This window comes from Lithobates pipiens, unplaced genomic scaffold (genome assembly GCF_037356315.1).
Source record: "Lithobates pipiens isolate NorthernLeopardFrog02 unplaced genomic scaffold, aLitPip1_a1.2 Scaffold_27, whole genome shotgun sequence".
Taxonomy (NCBI): domain Eukaryota; kingdom Metazoa; phylum Chordata; class Amphibia; order Anura; family Ranidae; genus Lithobates; species Lithobates pipiens.
This window is the reverse complement of record NW_027507788.1, coordinates 223,474,965-223,499,629: the sequence shown is the minus strand read 5'-3', so window position 1 is coordinate 223,499,629 and position 24,665 is coordinate 223,474,965. Positions and strand designations below refer to the sequence as shown.

The 24,665-nt window shown below is 44.0% G+C and overlaps 1 protein-coding gene across 4 annotated transcripts in view; it reads right to left on the bottom strand.

Annotated features, from left to right (window-relative positions):
- KCNAB2 (potassium voltage-gated channel subfamily A regulatory beta subunit 2) overlaps window positions 1-23,041 on the bottom strand; it is a 330,950-nt gene extending 307,909 nt beyond the window's left edge. For all 4 annotated transcript variants that reach the window (XM_077458287.1, XM_077458289.1, XM_077458288.1 and 1 more), the window contains exon 1: window positions 22,968-23,041. The gene's annotated coding sequence lies outside the window, so the exon portion shown is untranslated. The remainder of the gene's footprint in view (window positions 1-22,967) is intronic.
- Between the last annotated feature and the right edge of the window lie 1,624 nt (window positions 23,042-24,665).

Here is a 24,665-nt window from a genome sequence, read left to right as displayed (position 1 = left end):
AGATCACCAGGTGAAAACAGAGGGGGGCAAAAAGCTTAAATAAATAAAACGAAAGCAGCCGCCACATCCAATGATTGGTAAGCTGCAATATATGACTTTTTTGTTTTGGGTTGAACACCGCTTTAACCACTTGACGCCCGCCTGATGGACGAAAGGCGGCTACAGCGTGGGCCAAAAATGCCAGGAGGGTGTCCAGGCACATCCTTGGGACTCGGCTGATCACAGGGTAAAGGGCCAATCACGGCTTCTGTTAGAGGGACATCGGTCCCCTCAGTGCCCACCAGTGCCCATCAGTGCTGCCAATTAGTGCTGCCAATTAGTGCTCTCCAGTGCCATCAGTGCCACCTATCAGTGCTGCCAATTAGTGCCCTCCAGTGCCATCAGTGCCCACCATGTCACCTATCAGTGCCCACCAGTGCCATCTATCAGTGCCCACCAGTGCTGCCAATTAGTGCCCACCAGTGCTGCCAATTAGTGCCCACCAGTGCTGCCAATTAGTGCCCTCCAGTGCCATCTATCAGTGCCAACCAGTGCTGCTAATCAGTGTCATCTATCAGTGCCCACCTGTGGCATCTATCACTGCTCACCAGTGCTGACAATTAGTGCCATCAGTACCCATCAGTGTCATCTATCAGTGCCCACTAGTGTCATCTATCAGTGCCCACCAGTGCTGCCAATTAGTGCCCACCAGTGCTGCCAATGAGTGCCCACCAGTGCCATCTATCAGTGCCAACCAGTGCTGCTAATCAGGGTCCACCAGTTTCATCTATCAGTGCCCACCTGTGTCATCTATCAGTGTCCACCAGTGCCAGTGCCCACCAGTGCTGAAAATTAGTACCCTCCAGTGCCATCTATCAGTGCCCATCATTGTCTTTCATCAGTGCCCACCAGTGCTATTAGTGCCCATCATTACTGCTAATCAGTGCCCATCCATCAGTATCATTTATCAGCGCCACATACCAGTGCCGCCTCTCAGTGAAGCAGAAAAATTACCCGTTTGCAACATTTTATAACAAACTATGAAAAATGTTTTGTTGTTTCTTTTCAAAATGTGAGGACTTTTTTCCTGCTTGTTTAGCAAAAAATAACCCCCCCGCAGTGGTGATTAAATACCACCAAAAGAAAGATCTGTGTGGAAAAAAATGATAAAAATGTCATATGGGTACAATGTTACAAGACCGTGTAATTGTCATTCAAAGTGTGACAACGCTGAAAGCCGGCCTGGGCAGGTAGAGGGGTAACGTGCCCGGTATTGAAGGGGTTAAATATAAGTCAGTGATGGCGGCTCTGATCATTATCTAGTTACAGAATTCCTTTAGAAATACGGAATGTCGGTCTCCCGAGACTCTCCAACGAGTGAGTTTTTTTTTCTTCTTTTTAGTTTTCACTTTTAGGAAGTAAATATTATAATAATATAAAGGAATAAATCACATCTCGGAGGCGGTGGAGAAGAATCCTTGCAGAAGTGTATTGCGGAGACATCTGTATCCCCTGGACGGCGGGCACATGCCAAGTCATTAATAAGGAAATAGCTTATTAAATAGTCATGGTTGTGTAAGTGGTTACATTTACTCTCTCCTCGCCTTCCACGTCTGAAAAATGGCGAGTGCGATTTGCGCGTTTCGCTGCAGAGCTGCGCCGAACATGAAAGACAAGAAGGTGCTGGTAGGCATCTCCAAAACACGGACAACTGGAAGCAGAGGGAATGATCTTATCTGGCCAGGACCACCAAACCTACGCAACAAGGAACTGTAGCCAATCACAGGCTGTGTGCTGGAGCTCCCTCCCCTGTCACCTTTTATCTCTTGGTGTCAGGAAAAAACAGTCAGAAGTGACTCATGCTGATAGCAGAGGAAGGAGGCAGCAGACAGAAATGACACTCTGTGCTCTGGACTGAGACAAGTGCACACTATAGACTTTAAAGCTGATCCTCTGAGCACCACAAACCCAAAACTGCCATTTGATGAATTTTTAATATCCAAAGTAAATTCCTCCATCCATCCATATCTCCATGCTTTATTTTGTTGAGAAATCACTTTGACCCCCCCCCCCCCCCCCCCACCCCTCATGCAGCATTTCTGCCTGTGGCCATCAAAAGGGCAATTGATTCATGTAGGATTTACTTCCTGGAATCCACCTGCCCTTAGCTCAGGCATGCATCCAGGAGAGTGTGCTTAGCTGAGAAAACTCCTCCCCCCCTCTCCAGAAGACTTCTGGGATGTATGACATGTATGATCATTTGCCTAGTCACTTACCAACTGGGCCATAGACCAATCATGTGCTCTGTTGTCAGTGAAATACCGGGGTCATGGCTGCAGCAATATGCCAGAACCCCGGTACTGATTTATTTATTTTTTCACCCTGCGATTCCCTAACTGATAAAAGTGTTCAGAGCGGCCGATCCGCTGCTGGATCACTTTTAGAAGTGCCTGACCCTCTCCCGCCGCTTCCTGGTGTTTCCCGGGCTTACCTGGATAATCGGTCGCCATGAGAACCGATCCAATAGTTATGGCGGCTGGTGAACAGAGATGAGCGGAGGAAAGATGGACTCCACTCATCTCTATGGTCTAGGAGGACTGGAGCGACCTCATGACCTCCCTTCCGATTCCAGCACAATGTAAACAAGGCCTTTATTTATTTTTTTATTTTTTAACCACTTGCTTACTGGGCACTTAAACACCCTTCCTGCCCAGACCAATTTTCAGCTTTCGGTGCTCTCACACTTTGAATGACAATTACTCAGTCATGCAACACTGTACCCAAATGAATTTTGTGTCCTTTTTTTCCCACAAATAGAGCTTTCTTTTGGTGGTATTTGATCACCTCTGGGGTTTTTATTTTTTGCGCTATAAATGAAAAAAAGACCGAAAATTTTGAAAAAAAACGCATATTTCTTTGTTTCTGTGACAGAATTATGCAAATTATTAATTTTTCTTCATACATTTTGGCCACAATTTATACTGCTACATGTCTTTGGTAAAAATAACCCAAATTAGTGGATATTATTTGGTCTTTGTGAAAGTTAGAGAGTCTACAAGCTGTGGTGCGAATCGCACAAAATTGATCACATCTGATGTACTGGTGGACTATCTCGCTTCTTGTGACCCGAACAAGTCAGGAAAGTACAAATACCCCCCAAATGACCCCTTTTTGGAAAGTAGACATTCCAAGGTATTTAGTAAGAGGCATGATGAGTTTTTTGATGTTGTCATTTTTTTCCCACAATTCTTTGCAAAATGAAGATTTTTCATTTTTTTTATTTTTCTCCACAAAATTGTCATTGTAATAGGTTATTTCTCTCACGTGGCATGTGAATACCACAAATGACACCCCCCAAAAAATTCTGCTACTCCTCCTGAGTATTACAATACCACATGTGTGGGACTTTTTCACAGCCTGGCCACATAGAGAGGCCCAACATGCAGGGAGCGCCATCACGTGTTCTAGAAGCATAAATTACACATCTAACTTGTTGACTACTTATTACACTTTTGAAATACCAGGACAATGACACGTGACACTGATGACAGATGGCACTGATACGTGGCAATGATGACACTTATACGTGGCACTGATGACACGTGGCACTGATGACAGATGGCACTAATATGTGGCACTGATGACAGATGACACTAATATGTGGCACTGATGACACGTGGCACTAATATGTGGCACTGATGACACGTGGCACTAATACGTGGCACTGATGACACGTGGCACTAATACGTGGCACTGATGACACGTGGCACTAATACGTGGCACTGATGACACGTGGCACTAATACGCGCCACCGGTGACAGATGGCACTAATACGTGGCACCAATGACGCGTGACACTGATGACAGATGGCACTGATAAGTGGCATTGATGACACGTGACACTGACAACAGATGGCACGTGACACTGACAGGTGGCACTGATACGTGGCACTGATGACAGATGGCACTAATACGTGGCACTGATGACGGATGGCACTATGTGGCACTAATAACACGTGGCACTGACAGATGCCACTTATACGTGGCACTGATGACAGATGGCACTGGGGACAAATGGCACTGACAACAGGTGGCACTGGGGACAGATAGCACTGCGGGCAGGTGGCACTGGGGTGGGGTGGATTGCACTGGGGCGGATGGCACTGGGGCGGATGGCACTGGGGCAGGATGGCACTGGGGCAGGATGGCACTGGGGGGGGCATGACACTGGGGGGGGGCATGGCACTGGGGGGGTGGCACTGGGGGAGGATGGCTCTGGGGGAGGATGGCACTTTTTTTTAACTTTTTTTTACACTTTTTTTTCTTTTGTACACTAACGGCTGCTGCAGCCGTTCTTCTCTCCCCTCTCACACGCTGTCTGTGTGAGGAGGGAGAGCGGCGCTGAGAGATGATCTCATATGTTTACATATGAGATCATCTCCCATTGGACACGCCGATCACGCTGTAAACGGCCGCTGTGATTGGCCGTTTACAGCGATCTGTGTTTGCCTGTCCCCGGGCGCGCATCGCGGAAGTAAACACCAGGCCGTCCAGGGACGGCCAGGCGTAGGAAGCCGCCCGCCCTAAGGCCGTCATTTGCCTATAGGGCGGGCGGGAAGCGGTTAAGTATTAGATCAATTTTTTTTTATTTTTTTTATCTAATGCTTTCCATTGTAGAGGAGAGTCTTACTGACCCCGAGATCTCTCCATAAAGAGGACCTGTCTCTATCACAAGGGATGTTTACATTTCTTGTGATAGGAATGAAAGTGTTAATACTTTTTTTTTAAAGGGACAGTATAAAAAAATCATAATAATAATAATCACCTTTTGTTTTTTTTACCACTTCCCATCCGCTAAAAATCTTTTTTTTTTTCTAGAAAATTACTCAGGACAGCCAAACATTATATGTGTTTTTTGTTTTTTTTAGCAGAGACCCTAGGGAATAAAACGGTGGTTGTATCAACTTTTTATGTCACACAGGATTTGTGCAGTGATTTTTCAAACACGTTTCTCCCACTGACACCAATGATGGGGCACTATTCCTCACACTGATATCAATGATGGGGCACTATTTCTCCCACTGACACCAACGATGGGGCACTATTCCTCCCACTGACACCAATGATGGGACACTATTCCTCCCACTGACACCAATGATGGGGCACTATTCCTCCCACTGACACCAATGATGGGGCACTATTCCTCCCACTGACACCAATGATGGGGCACTATTCCTCCCACTGACACCAATGATGGGGCACTATTCCTCCCACTGACACCAATGATGGGACACTATTCCTCCCACTGACACCAATGATGGGGCACTATTCCTCCCACTGACACCAATGATGGGGCACTATTCCTCCCACTGACACCAATGATGGGGCACTATTCCTCCCACTGACACCAATGATGGGGCACTATTCCTTCCACTGACACCAATGATGGGGCACTATTCCTTCCACTGACACCAATGATGGCGCACTATTCCTCCCACTGACACCAATGATAGGGCACTATTCCCCCCACTGACACCAATGATGGGGCACTATTCCTCCCACTGACACCAATGATGGGGCACTATTCCTCCCACTGACACCAATGATGGGGCACTATTCCTCCCACTGACACCAATGATGGGGCACTATTCCTCCCACTGACACCAATGATGGGGCTCTATTCTTCTCACTAAAGATGGGGCATTATTCACCCCCACTGACACCGGGACATTTTCTACTCCCACTGGCCACAGTCTGGCCCCCCTAAAGTCTGAAGGACAGTAAACTGGCCCCTTGTTTAGAAATTGAGGAGACCCCTGGACTAGGGTTTCTGCTAAATAAATAAAATAGCAGGATAAGGATTAAAACGTAATGATGATTGAGAGAGTGAAGTTCCACTTTTACGTAACATTTTATTCACACGACAGTTTCCCAGGATTCATTATTCAACAGCAGGTCAAGAACTTGCACAGGATGTGTGCTTCTGCAGAACTACAAGTCCCATCATGCCTTTCATTGTCCCAGCTATCATCCTCTGTGTACACACCACTAATTACAAACATGAGAAATAAATAAAAACAACATAAAAAAGGATGTAAACACAGGAAAACAAAAACAAGCAAATACAAAAACATACAACAAAAATACATAAATGTATAAAAAAAAATAAAAATACAAATAATATTTAAAAAACAAAAATACATAAAAATGTATAAAAAATAAAAATACAACAAAAATACATTATATATATATATATATATATATATATATATATATATATAATAAAATACATAAAATATAAAAAAAATTACATAAATATAAAAAAAATACATAAAATATAAAAAATACATAAAATATAAAAAAAATATATAAAAAAAAACATAAAATATAAAAAAAAATACAGAAAATGTATTGAAAAACAAAAATATGATAAAAAACAAAAAAAATACATAAAATACCATAAAAACAAAAAGTACATAAAATACCATCTAAACAAATACATAAAAAAACAAAATGCGATCTCTGCTCCTGAGCTGCCTCCATGTGAAGTCACAGCAACAGCCGCCGCTTATTCAATCCACAAAAATACAGTCCACATGGGCTGACTCAGTACATCTCCACCACAGGAAGCGTCAGACAAATGCAGCCGTCACCGGCAGCGGCGGCATAAAGTGTCAAACTCTCCAGAATACCCAACACAACCCGCCAATCTGCCGCAATACCGACCGGCACCTCTGAGCTGCAATGCATGAACTCCCCCCCCCCTCCCCCTCCCCCTCTAAAGACAGATCGTCTGCAAACCACAAAGTCTGCACTCATCATCTTTATATTACAATTTTACTGCAGGATCTACACAGCAAAAAAAAATAATTAAAAATTGAACGCAGCAATCCAGGATACAGCACGATCAGAATTGCTCCCCATCGGCCCGAACCGTGGAGATCAAAGGGTTGAAAAGGAGATTGTTAACTCACTGCTGTGGCAATGACATTGACCGGTCTGCAGAGGGAAGGCACAAAATGCGAGCAGCGAGTGTAGAGCGCGGTGTCACCGAACGAAAGTCCTCATTTCACAGCAATGCAGGGTGGAGAATTGGGTGGGTAGCGATGGTGTGAGCGGGGGGGGGGGGGGGGGGGCACAAGTGATGATGCAGCAGTTCCCCAATGTGTTGCAACAAGACCCCGCTGTCACCAATAGGCATTCCTATAGAGTGGATGTTACATTGTATAATAATAAAAAAAAAAAGGAGAAGCATGCAATAGAAAATGATACAGCAGCATTGATTGCTGTGATAGGACCTGCTGACCACTGCAGCAAGATGGAAAGGGGGGGGGGGGATCTCATAAACGACAGATCTAGCCGTAATCTCTGGCAGAGGATGTGGTTCAGGGTTCTGTGCTGCGAGCAGACGGTTTCCCCCTGCAAAGCTGCAGCACAGGAAGGGGGGGGGGGGGGGTTATAAACAGCATTAATTCCACGCTATGTATTTTAATATGGTTAATGCAGCTTATAGACACAGACACATTGTCACACTCACAATGTTTCACCGATGTTATAGGGAGGTAAAAAATTGGCTTAAATTGCTGACCTCCTTCTGGAAACGGAGTTGTCTGGCAGTCATGCTGATCCTCTAGCTTACAGCAAAAAAAAAAAAAAAAAAAAGAAGAGTAAAAAAAATAAAAAAAGTTTTGAGTTTATCCAAACTACCTTTAAACGATTGCATCCTTTTTATTTCTATTGTTTCTTCTTTTTTTTTTTTTTTTTACATTACTATTATGCATACTTGGGTATTATGGCGAGTCTTACCACAGCCCTCCCCAGAGTTGGGTTTCTCTTTAAAGGCTTCTACAATAAATAATACATACAACAATCTTGCAACAATATTATTATAAATACTATTGCAACAATATAAAAAAAAAATAATACAAAAAACAATAAAATGCAACAATATTATAATACTGTAACAAAATGATAATAATTAGTAGTGTATCAAAATGAAAATTCTGAACTGAAACTTCAGGATGGACATTTTTGTGTGTATATATTATATATATATATATTAGTTTTTTTTTTAGTTTTTCCTTTTTTTTTATTTTTTTTATGGTTGAACTAGATGGACTTGTGTCTTTTTTTAATCTGACCATCTACGTAACTACGTTATACAGTAGGCCTTTTTTTCCCTACAAATAAAGCTCTCTTTTGGTGGTATTTGATCACCTCTGCATTTTTTATTTTTTGGGTTATAAACATAAAAAAAAGACAACTGACAAAAAAATTTAATAAAAAAAAAAAAAAAAAATTGTTTTGGTTATAAAATGTTGCAAATAAGTAATTTTTCTTCCTAACCGATGTGTGCTGATGATGCGGCACTGGTGAGGCTACTATAAAACATATTTAATAAAAAAATAAATAAAAATAAAATAAAATGTAAAAAAAAAATCTATCATCAATTTAGGCGAATATGTATTCTGCTATGTTTTTGGTTAAAAAAAAATCCCAATAAGTCTATATTGATTGGTGTGCGCAAAAGTTATCACGTCTACAAAGTATGGGATGTATACTGGAATTTTTATTTCTGCATTATTATTTTTTTTTTTTACTACTAATGGCAGCGATCAGCGACTTATAGCAGGACTACGATATTGCAGCAGACAAATCGGACACGTAACTGACACTTTAAAATCACAGCAGGAGTGAGCCGCCGGCAGCGCGCACTCGCGCCCGGAAGTGCAGGATCACGTATATTTTATTGGAGAAGCGTTAGTTAGATTTTGCACACAATCCCGAAACGCGGTAGCGGGAAGCTAGCCTTAGGATAATGAAAACAGCCCTGGGAAACAAATCTTCAAAAAAACAGTTGGCGATGGCGGCTCCCGGGTCTGGGTTGATGGGTAGGGCAGGGCAGGAGCTGCTGGGGTAGTTCATGGGGGGGGGGGGGGGAGGAAGCACTTTTGTCTTTGCACCTTAGGTGCTAAAGGACCTCACCCCCCCCCCCTCCCCCGGCAGCCGCCATACTTCTATTCTTACATAGGTGCCTTTTTTTTTTTCTTTACAGCACAGTTAAACTAAGTGGCTAAGTAGTTAGCACTTCCACCCAGCAGCACTGGGGTCATCGGTTTGAATTCCAACCACAGCACTACCTGCCTGGAGTTTGCATATTCTCCCTGTGCATGCGTGGGTTTCCTCCCACACTCCAAAAACATGCTGGTGGGTTAACCCCTTCAATACCGGGCACTTCCACCCCTTCCTACCCAGGCCAATTTTCAGCTTTCAGCGCTGTGACACTTTGAATGACAATTGGGCGGTCATACAACACTGTACACGTATGACATTTGTATAATTTTTTTCACACAATTAGCACTTTCTTTTTGTGCTATTTAATAGCCGCTGTGTTTTTGTTTGTTTTTTTGCTAAATAAATGAATAAAAACCGAAAAAAATATAAAAAATAAAAAACAAGTTTTCATAGTTTCTTATATAATTTTACAAACAGGTCATTTTTCTTCTTCACTGATGTGCACTGATAGACAGCACTGATAAGATGGCATAGATGGGCACCGATAGGCAGCAATGATATATAGCAAGGATGGGCACAGATAGGCTCTGGTAGATGGTAAGGATGGTCTCTGATAAACAGTGCTGATGGGCACTGATAGGCGACACGGATGAGGATGTACTGATTGGCGGCACTGGGGGGCACTGAGGAGGGGAGTCTATTCTTAGACTGGGGGGGCACTGATGAGGCTTCACTGATAAGGAGGGGCACTGATAGATGACAAGAATGGGCGCTGATAGGCAGCACTGGTGGACACTGTTAGGACTGCATTGATAATTAGGACACTGATAATCAGTGTAGATGTCCCTTTTACACAAGGATGAGACACTGGCAAGGATGGGCACCGATAGGCAGCACTGATGGGAACTGATGAGGTAGCACTGATGGGCATTGATGGGAACTGATGAGGCAGCACAGGTGGGCAAGGATGGGCACTGGTGAGCTCTGGTAGATGGTAAGGATGGGCACTAAAACAGTGCTGATGGACACTGATAGGCGATACTGGTAAGGCTGTACTGATTGGCAGCACTGGAGGTGCACCGATGGCCACCGATAGATGGCAAGGATGGGCACTGATTGGCAGCACTGGTGGGCACTGTTGGGACTGCACTGATAATTAGGACATCAATAATAAGTGTAGATGACCCTTTTACACAAGGATGTGGCATTGGCAAGGATGGGCACTGATAGGCAGTACCGATTGGTATTGACAGGCAGCACTGATGGGCATTGATGGGAACTGATGAGGCAGCACTGGTATATTGCAAGGATGGGCACTGATGGGTTCTGGTAGATGGTAAGGATGGGCACTGATAGGCAACATTGTTGAGGCTGTACTGATTGGCAGCACTGGAGGGCACTGATGAGCAGCACTGATGGCCACGATAGATAGCAAGGATGGGCACTGATTGGCAGCACTGGTGGGCACTGTTGGGACTGCACTGATAATTAGGACACTGATTATCAGTGTAGATGTCCCTTTTACACAAGCCGGTTATCAGCTCTCCTTTCCATGTCAGCGTGAGAAAAAGAATGCCAATAACCGGTTTCTGTCTACCTCCGTGATCAGCTGTGATTGGACACAACTGATCAAATGGTAAAGAGCCGCTGATTAGCTCTTTAGCTCAATCAGTGATCAGCAATGTAAGGAGAAGACTCACAGAGCGCACCACCCGCACCCCGCAGCCGGGCGCGATCACAGGAAGCTGCCATATGACGGTGTCCCATAACTAGCTGGCCTCACTGTAGCCATTATTAGGGAATAGCGCGGCTGGCAAGTGGTTAATTGTTCCTGTCTAAATTGCCCCCAGTATGTGTATGTATGAGTGTGAGTTAGGGACCTTAGATTGTAAGCTCCTTGGGACTGATCTGAACGTACAATATATGTGTAAAGTGATGGCGCTCTACAAGTACCTGTAATAAATATGATTATAATAGTGCATGAACCTGGGGAAGACAGGTCCTCTTGGAGTGCACAGAGCGGAGATCCTGATTGCCGACGACTCACCGGCCGCTATGACTCAGCACGCGATTCGTCTCGATGCAAATGCCATGTGGCTTCCTTCCATGACGGCGAAACGCTTCGGTGTCTGCACTGAATGTGACAAAGTACTTCCCAGCAGCTCACAGCAAACTTCTAATGAAGAGATAAAGCGTGGGGGGGGGGGGGGGGCAATGGTAACTGAAACTGCATTGTGGGTAATGGCTAGGCTGTGGTGTGAAGGCTGCAGAAGTCTGAATTGACATACATTTATTTCCTGCTGCAAGTTTAAAACTTTACAGAACATTCTGCTTGTCTACAAGCACATCGAGCAACAGAAAATGTATATGAAGAAGGGGCCGGTGATGTACAAAAGGTCCACCCAAGACCCCCCCCCATCCACACTACACCAATACAGAAGATTGGAAGCCAAATGCAAGTCAATCACATGAAAACACCACCCAAGATGACACAAGACCATCGTGATGTCACCACTACAGGACCAGCATACAGTCATTTAAAGAGGAACTCCACTTTTGTATAAAAAACAAAAACCTTGACACCCCCCCCCCCCCCCCCCCCCAGGTGGTCTCTGGACATTGCAAGGATTGTAACAAACTTTGTTGCAGATTCCTCCTTTTTGTAACTCTGCAGAAATAACCGTTGCTTTCTCTTTGTCCAGCTGCACAGTGAATGTGACTGGGAGTGACTTTATCATCAATCAGCTGCTGCACCTGCAGGGCTCTAATGAGGAAAGTAACAGGGTCTGCACCCCCTCCGACATGATTTCCCCTTGGGAGAATCCTACCAAAAAAAAAAAGAAGATATTTTTCTTGCAGGGGATGCGGCCATATTGTATTTTACAGAAGATTACAGCGGCTGCAGATTGAAAAGGAAAGGGACTTTTTTAAAGCGGAGGCCCACCCGCTCATTGGAACCCTCCCCCCCTCCGGTGCCACAATTGGCACCTTTCAGGGGGGAGGGGGGTGCAGGTACCTGTACAGTACAGGTATCTGCACCCACTTCCGGCATAGATATCTGCAGAAGCTACGCCCCTTTCCGCAGAATCTACGCCCCTTTCCGAAGGTCCCCCCGCTGTCTGCTGGGAAACACACGGATCCCAGAGACAGCGGGGACCATCCTTATTGTGCAGCACGACTCGCGCATGCGCAGTAGGGAACCGGGAAATGAAGCTGCAAGGCTCCACTTCCTGATTCCCATACCCAAGATTGCGGCAGCAGCACCCGAGAGACGATCGAGAGATCGGCTTCGGGTGCCGACGTCGCGGGCGCGCTGGGCGGGTAAGTGTCATTATTTTAAAAGTCAGCAGCTGCAGTTTTTGTAACTGCTGGCTTTAAAAAAAAAAAAAAAAAAAACGGCGGACTCCCGCTTTAATAACATTCAATTACAATATGACTTGTGTAGCAATTGTATATGATATTATTTTCTTCATTTGCCACGTTGCTTTCCGCAAAAGTGGAGTTACCCTTTAAAGTGAACGTCAAGCCAAAACCCCCATCCCCCTTTTTTATTGAACAGCCTTGTGGGGGAGGGGATTAGAACCCTCGACTCTATCGGGGGCTCCTTTAGAGAAATTTCCGGTGCTTTCCCTCCTGGTGACAACAGTTTCACCAGACAGGAAATTAAAGTGGAGTTCCACCCCCCCCAAAAAAATTAATAATAATTAATGTGCTAAAAAATAAAAATAAAATGATGAATTATTATTATTTTTTTTTTGTTTTACTCACCTCTAAATGGCTGTTGCTAGGGGGTGCCTCGTAGTCTGCCTCCTTCAGCACCTGGGCTCCTGACGTCACTTCCCGCCGCGCAGGAAGGGAGATCACCTCCCCCCCTCCCTCTTAATCATCAGGGACATGTGACAGGTTCTAGATGATTGCATGGCCAGTCAAGGTGCGCCGCGTGGCTCGCGCATGCGCAGTGGGTGCCCGGCTGTGAAGCCACAGCCGGGCACCCACAGTTACAATGCCGGCGCCGCTGAGCAGAGGGGGAGACGAGCGGGACTTCGTTCCCCCGCATAGCTGGACTCCGGACAGGTAAGTGTCCGATTATTAAAAGTCAGCAGCTGCAGTATTTGTACCTGCTGACTTTTTTTTTTTTTTTTTTTTTTATAATGGGACCTCGACTTTAAGGTAAATCTTCAGCAAAAATACAGACAAACACCAAATCCCATTCACAACAGTGCAACTTGTTCCGCAACCTGACAGATCAAAGTCACATGACAAGTCACACCCTATTTGCAGCTATGGAATCAAATTGGTGCAAGTCGTACCAACTTTTAAAAAGTTCCTAAACTATTTTATTTATTTTTTTTGCGATTTCAGGTGCAACTTGCATTGACATCTGTGCATTAAGTTGCAAAAATGTTGGTAAGACGCACATGAAGTCGTACTGATTGGCAGCTTTGAAATTCCGCTAAATTAGCACAGTATCAAAGCCACATTCAGCATGAACTGAGGCTAAAGGGGGTATTTATAAAATAATTTGCACAACAATTTACCCTGCAAAAGCACCTGCGTATTATTATTTTTTATGAATGGGGCGAAAAAACAAATATTACTAGGCTGTTTCCTGTTCTGGTTGAATGTTTCTCATTGATTTAAAATAATAAAAATACTGTATTTGGCCACTAGATGGTGCTAAGTATAAGACATACCTATGATACTTAGCTCCATCTAGTGGCCATATGCAGTATTTTTATTTTCTCATTTCGGATCAAACTTTCGTCCAGCACATGGAATAGCCTAAGAACATTTGTTCATTGCCACAGAACAAATGTACATGTACTTTCACTGGGCGAATTTCTATGCATTGTCTTTTTTTATACAACGCAAATACACCTCCCCCCATGTTTACAACCATAAACTCCTCCGTTTTATACAGCTTATGTGAAAATCAACCAGGCTGAGCAGAGTGCTGGGCCCCAAGAAAATTTAAGAGCCAGTACACACAAAACAAAGGTGTGTGTGCATATGAGGGGGGAGGGGGGGGGGCAGTTGTGGTTTGAGGGGGTGTGGCAGCACAATGACAGTCCGCCCGAGGTTCCAATGTCTTCCAGTACAAAACTTTGTTTTTATTTTATTTTTTAACAAAAAACAGTGAAGTCCAGAACTACCAACATGATCCATCATTCCCTGAGCCATCAGCAGGAAACTGAAATCTGATTGGGCGATAGGAGTTATAGCAACTTAAATATCCCCTTCAGTATGTGTTCAGTCCTACCGAGCAGACAACGGGGGCTCCCCACCCAGGAAAAAAAAAAAAAAAAAAAAAAAATCACACTGCAAACTCTGCTGGGAGATTGTCAGGATCAGCAGCGTGCCGAGCCATGAAATAATATTAACCGTTGCATTATAGCATTATCCCAATACATAGGCTTTGCACTGGCCGACACTGATTAAAGGATTACTATGATTAGATTGCAAGCTCCACTGCCGCATTAACCTTATGATCTGAGAACCACCAACGAGCCCAAACGGGGAGGAGACCGACCGCAACAACACTAAGAAAATGGATATTAATATCATATCATGATACAATGTAACACTGAATAATAACACGATACCATAATGATACATTGTAACACTGACTACTAATAATATTATCTGTAGCCAGTGTTATAATGTATCATGATATAATATTATTGGTAACCAGTGTTATAATGTATCATGATATAATATTATTGGTAGCCAGTGTTATAATGTATCATAATATAATATTATCTGTAGTCAGTGTTATAACGTATCATAATATAACCCTTTCATGACTAAGCCTATTTCTGACATTTGGTGTTTACAAGTTAAAGCGGTTCTTCACCCTAAAGGGGATGTTCCGCTAGTATTATCCCTCCCCCCCTCCGGTGCCACAATCGGCACCTTTCGGGGGGGAGGGGGGTGCAGTTACCTGGATAATCCAGGTAACTGCACCCACTTCCGGACAGACCGCCGCACGGCTCCGCCCACCGCCGCATGGCTCCGCCCCCCCCGTTGTGTTCTGGGAAGCACACAGTTCCCAGAGACACAGCGGGGAACCAGCGCAGCGCGGCTCGCGCATGCGCAGTAGGGAACCGGGCAGTGAAGCCCTCATGCTTCACTTCCCGATTCCCTGACAGAGGATGGCGGCGGTGCCTGCAGCGAGACGAGCGATCGCTCGTCATCTGCCGCCGACATCGCTGGAACCTGGGACAGGTAAGTGTGATATTATTAAAAGTCAGCAGCTGCAATATTAGTAGCTGCTGGCTTTTAATATTTTTTTTTTAGGTGCAGCTCCTCTTTAAAATCCATATTTTTTGCTAGAAAATTACTTAGAACCCGCAAACATTATATATATATTTTTAGCAGAGACTCTAGAGAATAAAATAGCGATTGTTGCAATATTTTATGTCACACGGTATTCGTGCAGCGGTGTTTTAAATGCAACTTTTTTTGGGAAAAGGGACACTTTGATGAATTAAAAAAACAAACAATCAAACAAACCAAAAAAAAAAAACAGTATAGTTATCCCAATTGTTTTGTATAATGTGAAAGATGATGTTACCCTGTGTAAATAGATACCAAAAATGTCACGCTTTATAATTGCACGCACTCGTGGAATGGCGACAAAATTTGGTACTAAAAATTTCCATAGGTGACGCTTTAAAAAAAAAAAATTCTGGTTAACAGGTTAGAGTTACAGAGGAGGTCTAATGTTAGAATTATTGCTCTCGCTCTGACGATCGCGGCGATACCTCACATGTGTGATTTGAACACCGTTTACATATGCGGGCGCTTTGAAAAAAATAAATTTTTCTTATTTATTTTTATATTATTAAATTGTGTTTAAAAAAAATAAAAATAAAAAATTTGATAACCTTTATTGCTGTCACAAGGAATGTAAACATTCCTTGTGACAGTAATAGGTGGTGACAGGTCCTCTTATTGGAGGGATCGGGGGGTCTAAAAGACCACAAATCCCTTCTTTGCACTTCAAAGTATTCAGATCACTGAAAACTGTGTATATTTTTTTAAATCAGGCGCCATTGGTAGCCGCGTAAACAGGAAGTGACGTTGTGACGCCGCTTCCGTGTTTACATCCAGGAGACTGGAACAAAGACATTTCCGGCTTCATTCCAGTCTGTCACTAGCCACCGGAAGTGGGAATCTTCGGGAAGAGAGGCGGGGGGCGCCTCCCACTCCTCCGGGATAGCAATCGAGCGCCTTTTAGCCACATCGGTTGTTATCCCTGGAAAGCCAATTGCCTGCTCTAAACAACAGTACCAGGATGATGCCTGCAGCTGCATATCATCCCGGTATAACCCCCGAAACCGGAGGCCGCACATCTGCATATGCTCTGCGGCAAGGGGATAATATCTGTAGTCGGTGTTATTATTAGTATCCAGTTCCCGCTCCTCAGTCATTTAAGAACTGTCAGGCGGTGGGAGCTGGCCTTTTATTTTTCTTCTTTTTTCGGGTCGGTGGCGGTGGGTGTTGTTATTAAAATTGGATCTACACCAGGGGTATTTTACAAAAAAAAAAAAAAAATGCCTACTGTAATTTTTTACACTACACTTTTTTTTGGTGAATGAGTAAGAGTAATATATACCCCAGGGTTATGCAATTAGCGGACCTCCAGCTGTTACAAGACTACAAGTTCCATCATGCCTCTGGGTGTCATGCTTGTGGCTGTCAGAGTCTTGCTATGCCTCATGGGACTTGTAGTTATGCAACAGCTGGAGGTCCACTAATTGCATATGCCTGATACACCCTATACTCATTCACATGGGGGTGGGATGGAATCTGGGGGGCCCTTTGTTAAAGGGGGCTTTCAGATTCCAATAAGCCCCCTGCCCGGGTTGTGGGGAAGAGGCCCTTGTCTCCAACTTGGGGACAAGGTGTTTTGGGGGGGGGGGGCAGAGAAAATAGTAGGGGTTCCCCTAAAAACCCATACTAGACCCAAAGGGCTTGGTGTGGATTAGGGGGGGGGGTCTTAGCCTGGGGTTTTTTTTCTAAATTTTTGCCGCTTTGTGAATGGAGCCCATTATATCATGATACATTATAACACTGGAGGCCTTAGATTGCAACATTTTAAAGTGATTGTAAACCCTTACAAACCACTTTGACCTACAGGTGAGCCTAGATTAAGGCTTACCTGTAGGTCCAAGAAATATCTCCTAAACCTATACGGTTTAGGACAGTGATGGCGAACCTTGGCACCCCAGATGTTTTGGAACTACATTTCCCATGATGCTCATGCACTCTGCTGTGTAATTGAGCATCATGGGAAATGTAGTTCCAAAACATCTGGGGTGCCAAGGTTCGCCATCACTGGTTTAGGAGATATTTACCTGAAGACATCCACCACTGTCTACGGTGCGCAGGCGCACTGGGCAGGCCGCAGATCGCGGCGATATGCCGCGAGTGTCGGCTCCCGTGCGCATGTACGGGAGTGACGTCATTGCGGCTCCGGCAAATCACAGCGCCGGAGCAGCGAGACCCGGAAGTCGCTCCGGGATACATGGCAGCGGCGAAGAGGAAGACGGAGGACCGCTTCGGGGGCTTCGTTTTCAGGCAAGTTATTCATAATGAGCTAGTATGCTATGCATACTAGCTCATTATGCCTTTGCCTTACAGGGTGTGCTTTAAAAAAAAAAAAAAAAAAAAAAAAAAATTGCCTTTACTTCCTCTTTAAGACTTCATACTCTTGGCTCTGATTGGTTGATGGAAGCTGAAGTACAATAGTAAGGAAATGAAATCTCTGAATAAGATTTTCTGCCGATTTTTCTCTTCAGGTTTACCAAAACCATGTAGTGAAGGGTCTGTCTGATTGTATACAAATAGAAACTTGACCTCATATTATATGGTTTTGGCAAATCTGAAGGAAAAAAAAAATAAAAAATCAGCAGAAAATCTGATAGTGTGTATGGGGCTTGATAATGACAGATTTTACGTGTTATCAAAGTTGTGCAAACTGACAAACTTCTCCCTTCTGGTCAGTAAAGAGGAACTTCACTTTGGTTTTGTTCACTCAGCAGTTATAAATCCTTTGCTGCATCCCAGAGCTGCTGAAAAAAAAATAAAAAAATAAACAAAAACAAAAAAAAATAAAAAGAAATAAAAAACAACCTGCTAACAATCAGTTGCCTGGGGTCCAATGCCGTCTTCCCGCAGCCGGTTCTTCTCATCGCTGCGGGTCCTCAGTACCATCACCCCGGATACAAGAGCCGGTGTTCTGCCATATAGTGTCTGGCCATCATATAGTGCCTGCGCCGTGAGTGGAGGTGGTGGCCCCACCATCCAAGCGGACATAGGGTTGTGAATATTAGAGGGCCCCTCGCGGGCGAGCTTCACTCGCCACGCTTCGGGCTCGGCTCTTTTATATTCATACTCTATGTCCACTTGGATGCTGGGGATAGAACCTGGACTCACAGCGCAGGCGCCGTTCATCCTCGGCAGTTTTCGGAATCTGTGTTGCTGTGTACTGCGCATGCGCAGTACGCAGAGGACACTATCGGATGGAGGTCCTTATATGATAGGACACCGGCTCCGGCTCCCTGCTGCACATGTGCAGACTCGTCAAGGGGCATCATACTTGTATAGGAGGGGACTGCAGACATGGGAGCAGGTGCTAATAAAAAGTGCCCCCCCCCCCCCCCCCCAAAAAAAAAAAAAAGAAAACTGTAATTCAATCGGGGGCTGGGGGGGGGGGGGAGCTAATCAGTGGGACTTCATGTGAAGTTACACTTTAGTATACAATGACTTCCTTCATTTTATTATATCTGTTCAACAAGTAAAGCCGGGTACACAAGGGCGGAATGTCGGCAGACATTTGCCGGTACAAAAAGGTACTGGCCAACATTCTGCCAGTTTGTATGTCGGTCTGGAAAACAAGCAGCCGACTGACTCCTGATCAGAGCCATCAGCCAATGGCATATAGCGAAGATCGGAGAGTTCTGGTGGTGGTGGAAGGGGGGGGGGGCATCCCCCTGTCAGAACACAACAGCTCAGTGGGAGAGATCGATGTACTAATTTTGGATGGTTAGTACAGCGGGTCCAATTGGAGCTGACAGTTTTTTTTTTGTTTTGTTTTTTCATGCAACCCAGCGGGTTTGATTTTACCTTGAAGACCAAGGTCAGGACTTAGTGATAGGGTTGGGGACCTCCCACAAAAAGATCAGGAGGTGTGGCTTACCTCCATCCAAGTGTGCTTACCCAGTTTTCTAAACAGCAAAAACTTTAGTGTTTACCCGGCTCAACTGTTCATCCAACCAGTAAACTGAGCTGATAACAATCAGGGAGCGATCAGTTAGTATTGTTCCCTGTTATCTCATTGGACTACAAAACACCTCCCCATGTTACGAGGGGAAAAGTCTTACGTAGTCCGAAAGACGGCCACAGACAGTTCAAATCTCGGATGGTTCAGCAGGTACTGGCCGAGATTTGAACCATGTATAGACAGGCTGATTGATTAACTTGGGTCCAATCGATCAACTTTGGTACAACAAGCCCACTGGATTACTCATGTGATTATTGCCATCGGCTATAGCCACTAGCAAGAATCACTGTGTTATCCCGGCAGGGACGGCTCCCCTCCCCCTACTGGGAGAACACAATAGCTCCATAGGTTATGCGATGCTGGAAGTTGCAATTCGGTCTGTTTCAAGGTGTTGTAAAGCTAACATTGACACCCACAGCAGATCGCATGGATGCTGTACGATTGCAATGCGGGAAACAAATTGGATTTGCTGCATTTCTTGCATTAGATACTCGTGAATCAGGGCTGACTGTGTCGATGGGGGAAATCAAGCAATTTTCTTTCCTGCAACCTGTGATCGCAGGAAACAAAATTGAATAATCTATGGCCCATTTACCGCGCTCCCCGTCCTAGGGTGACAACGCTGCTCAGTACAGTTGTCACCCCAGAACAGGAAATTAGTGAATGGCAAGATTACCAGAATAACATAAAGGGGGAAAAACTTTTGATAAAAAGAGTAACTATAGCTGTATAATGTACTTTACCATTCATTAGCCCCTTTAAAACATTGGTGTGTGAAGTTTCAGCCTATGGGAGGTGGCTCCTTTGTCTTGCAGGATCTCCCTGGAGCCACCTCAGTGAGCTTCCGTCAAGACTGTACCTACACACACTCCTTAGTGTCAAGCACAGGGCGCGCATGCGTAGTACAGGCAGCGCTCTGGAGCTGTGTTCAGCCAATGCATTCGCAGTACAAATCGCTACCTGCACTGCGCTCTGTTCTCAGACGCCCCATGAGCTGTAGGGGCCACCAATGCTCTAGTTCTGTTGCTCACCCAATGCATGTGCAGTACAGCCTAGAACTAAAATATCAGTTTTGCTTGGATTTGCCCTTTTCGTCCTGCACCCCAGTGAAGCTCATAAGCCAATTAAAGCCAAAAGTATACATTTATCAAATTTTGCAAAATTAAATAAAAAACACAACGTTATTATGAATTATTACTTGCATTCAGTCAACATTATAACATCGCCGTTTTTGTTTCATATCACATTGCAACATTGTAGCGTTTCCTACTTTTGGCTCCGAGAGGCAATCTTCATTGGGATACGGGCTAAAGTCGTGGAGTACGGGCCGGTTCACATCAGATGCATTCCAGTGCGTTTTTTTCTAAATCAAAAATGCGTGAACAGTAGATAATATGGGTTCCAATTGCCTAGTTCACACCAGTGCGGTGCGTTCCAGTGCAGGGACAAAAAAAAAAAAAACGCATTGAAAACAAACATGTAGAAATGCATCTGTTGTGAAGTGGCTATAGAGCGTCTAAAATAATAATCATAGGCTGAGGATTATTATTATGATTATTATTATGATGAAATATTAATATTTCAGGTCTGCGGCACTTTCAGGTAATCCTAATTCTTCAGCCTGTAGCCCAAAGAAAGACTTTACACCAATCAGAGCCAAGAGCAGCACATTGCAACGTGTCCATGTAATATGAAATATTCTGCTATAATGTAAAGGGATTTGTTACTATTGTAAGAGGAAATCATCACAACATTATAACAAATAATCATACATTGTAACATCTCAGCATTCGATTATATGATCATAATGAGAAGGATTCCATGATCACCATTAGAATTCAAAAGGGATTTATTGTGATTTATATTTAGTTTGCATTACAACATCGCAGTTTATGTTTTCTATCACATTGCAACATTTTAGTGCTTCCTATTCTTGGCTCTGATTGGTGAACTTTGTTGGGACGCAGGAGCGAAAAGGTAAGATTAACTGAAAAAAAAAAAAAAAAAAAAAAGATATAATAATAATAATTATAATAACAAAGATAATAATATCAATAACACTGCAGGTCTGGTCTGGAGGTCTTTCAAACCCTCCATAAAAAAAAAAAAATATATATATATATATATATATATATATATATATATATATATATATATATATATATATATATATATATATATATTACACATACATACATATATACATATACATACATATATATATATACACACACACACACACAATATTAACCACCTCAATATCGCAAAAACTATATTTCAAGCCTGCGATGCTTTCAGACAATCCTGATGATTCAGATTGTATCCCAGTGAAGCTTTTACACCAATCAGAGCCCAGATCAAGAGATTAAAATGCTCCAATGAAACATTGTTACAGTATAAAGTGATGTATTACTATTATAAGATCAAAGCACAGAATCACACCATTATATTGACCCGCTCTGATCCTAATTAAAGAAGCCAATCACCACCATTATAAATTTAAGATTATTATTTGAATTCAGGTCTACATTGTAACATTACAGCTTTGGTTTCATATTGCGTTGCAACATTTTGGAGCATCATACTTATATTATATATATATATTTTTTTATTTATGCTTTATAATATATATGATAAAATAATAATACAAACAAACATCTCAGGTCTCTCAAACAATCCTGTTTCAGTTTGAAACAACAATAAAGCCTTTACACCAATCAGAGCCGAGCTCATGAGATTACAATGTAATATGAGATTTTCTGTTGTAAAAGAAAACAGATTTATTACTAATAAAAGATCAAAGCGCAGAATCTTACATTCCATCACATCACATCATTGGGCTGACTGCATCCCACCCTAAGTGAGCCCAACGTCACTATTTTATTATAATGTGATGTATTATTATTTGCATTCAGTCTACATTATATATGTTGTCGTTTTTTTGTTTCGCATCGCAGTATTTTGGTGCTTCCCACTCCTGGCTCTGATTGGTGATCTTCATTGGGAATGTAAAACTCCAAAGACATGCTGGTAGGTTAACTGGATCCTGTCTAAATTGTCTCTAGTATGTATGAATGTGAGTTAGGGGACCTTAGATTGGAAGCTCCTTAAGGGTAGGGACTGATGTGATTGTACAATGTATATGTAAAGCGCTGCGTAAATTGATGGCACCATATAAGTACCTGAAATAATATATTATATATATATATATATATATATATATATATATATATACACATACATACACATATACATTGCTAATAGTAATAATATATTTTATATATATATATATATATATATAGTAATAATAAATATGTACACATGGTGATTATATATATATATATATATATATATATATATATATATATAACAATAATAATAATAAAGTAACGATGATGAGATTTCAGATTTGTGTCCCAATAAAGGCTGTAGACCAATCAGAGCGCAGATGAGGAGATGAAATGATGATGTAATAATGGAAGGTGATGAGGACACATTGTATCATATAGAGATGATTGGAGTGTGAGCTCCGGTGGTGCTCCTGTGTGACGTTGGGTGGGGGGTGATGGTAGGTAGGTAGGTGGGGGGGGGGGGGTAGGTGTGGTGATGGATGGTAGGTAGGTAGGTAGGTAGGTAGGTAGGTAGGTGGGTGGGTGGGTGGGTGGGTGGGGGCGGTGGGGACTCACCTGCACTCTCCTCTCCCCTCCTCCTCCTCCTCTCTCCGGCTCTCCCCGCACTGCTGACCTCGTGGGAGAGCAGCTGCCGGCCCCGCCCCCCTCTACGTCACACAGACTCTTCGCCCTGTCTCGGTAAACACAGACCCGATTGGCTGAGACGGCTGTCCGTCAGGCCGGCCCCTCCGCTCATTGGCCGAGGGGCGGAGGCTCCCCGGTTTGTCTTGACGCATAGACGGTGAACTGTCACCATGACGTCATGCTGCTGAGAACATCGCGGGAGAGGAGAGAACTACAAGGCTCAGCGTGCCCGGGGACTGCGAAATGTGGGCGGGAGATATAAATGATTAAAAAAATGGGGTTGTTGCCCCTAGCAACCGGTTTTTACATTTGATTCACGGCAATAGGTTGCCATGGGCAACATCTTCACCCGTCCACCAGCTTCTATCAACTTGCATTACCGGCATGGGTGGGCATGGGTTTCCCCAAAAACAGGAGCAAAGGGTTTTTTGTTTTTTTCTGCCCCTACCAACCACACTTTAAAAGGTGTTCGGTTGCCATGAGTGACAGCTTCACCTTTCCACCAGCGAAAACGCTTCTATTGCTGACACGGGTGAGTGGGATTTACCAATGTGCAGTTGTTGTCCCTAGCAACCAGATTCTAAGAGGTTTCACTGGTTGCTAGGGGCAACACCTGTACACCAGTTGCCATCAAGCATACCTCTTTGATTACTGAAATCTAAGAGCCAGAGGGAAATTGTTGCCCCTAGCAACCAGATTTGCAATGAAAATTGAATTGGCAGGAAGATGACTGGTTGCCATGGACGACGGCTTCACCTTTCCACCAGCTTCTGGGGATGGCTTCCCCTCCCCAAAAAAACAGGACCAAAGTGAGGTTGTTGCCCCTAGCAACCTGGTTTTAAAAGAGGTTTGACTGGTTGTTATGGGGGACAGCTTCACCTTTCCACCAGCCAAACCCCTTCTATTGCAGACAGGGCGGGCTTTTTATTTACCAGTGTGAAACTGTTGCCCCTAGCAACCTGATTTTAAAAGAGGTTTGAATGGTCGCCATGGGCAACATCTTCCCCTGTACGCCGCCATCCATCAAACAAGTCTCAAGCACACAGGTACACATAGCACACGGGTACACATAGCACACAGGTACTCACAGCACACGGGTAGACATAGCACACGGTTACTCACAGCACACGGTTACTCACAGCACATGGTTACTCACAGCACACGGTTACTCACAGCACACGGGTACACATAGCACACAGTTACTCACAGCACATGGTTACACACAGCACAAAAGTACTCACAGCACACAGGTACTCAGAGCACACGGGTACTCACAGCACACGGGTACACACAGCACACGGGTAGACATAGCACACGGGTACTCCCAGCACACGGGTACTCCCAGCACACGGGTACTCACAGCACATGGGTACACATAGCAGATGGTTACTCAGCACACGGGTACACATAGCATACAGTTACTCACAGCACATGGGTACACACAGCACAAAGGTACTCACAGCACACAGTTACTCACAGCACACAGGTACTTACAGCACAAGGGTACACACAGCACACGGGTAGACATAGCACACAGGTACTCCCAGCACACAGGTACTCACCGCACACAGGTACTCACAGCACATGGGTACACATAGCACACGGTTACTCACAGCACACGGGTACTCA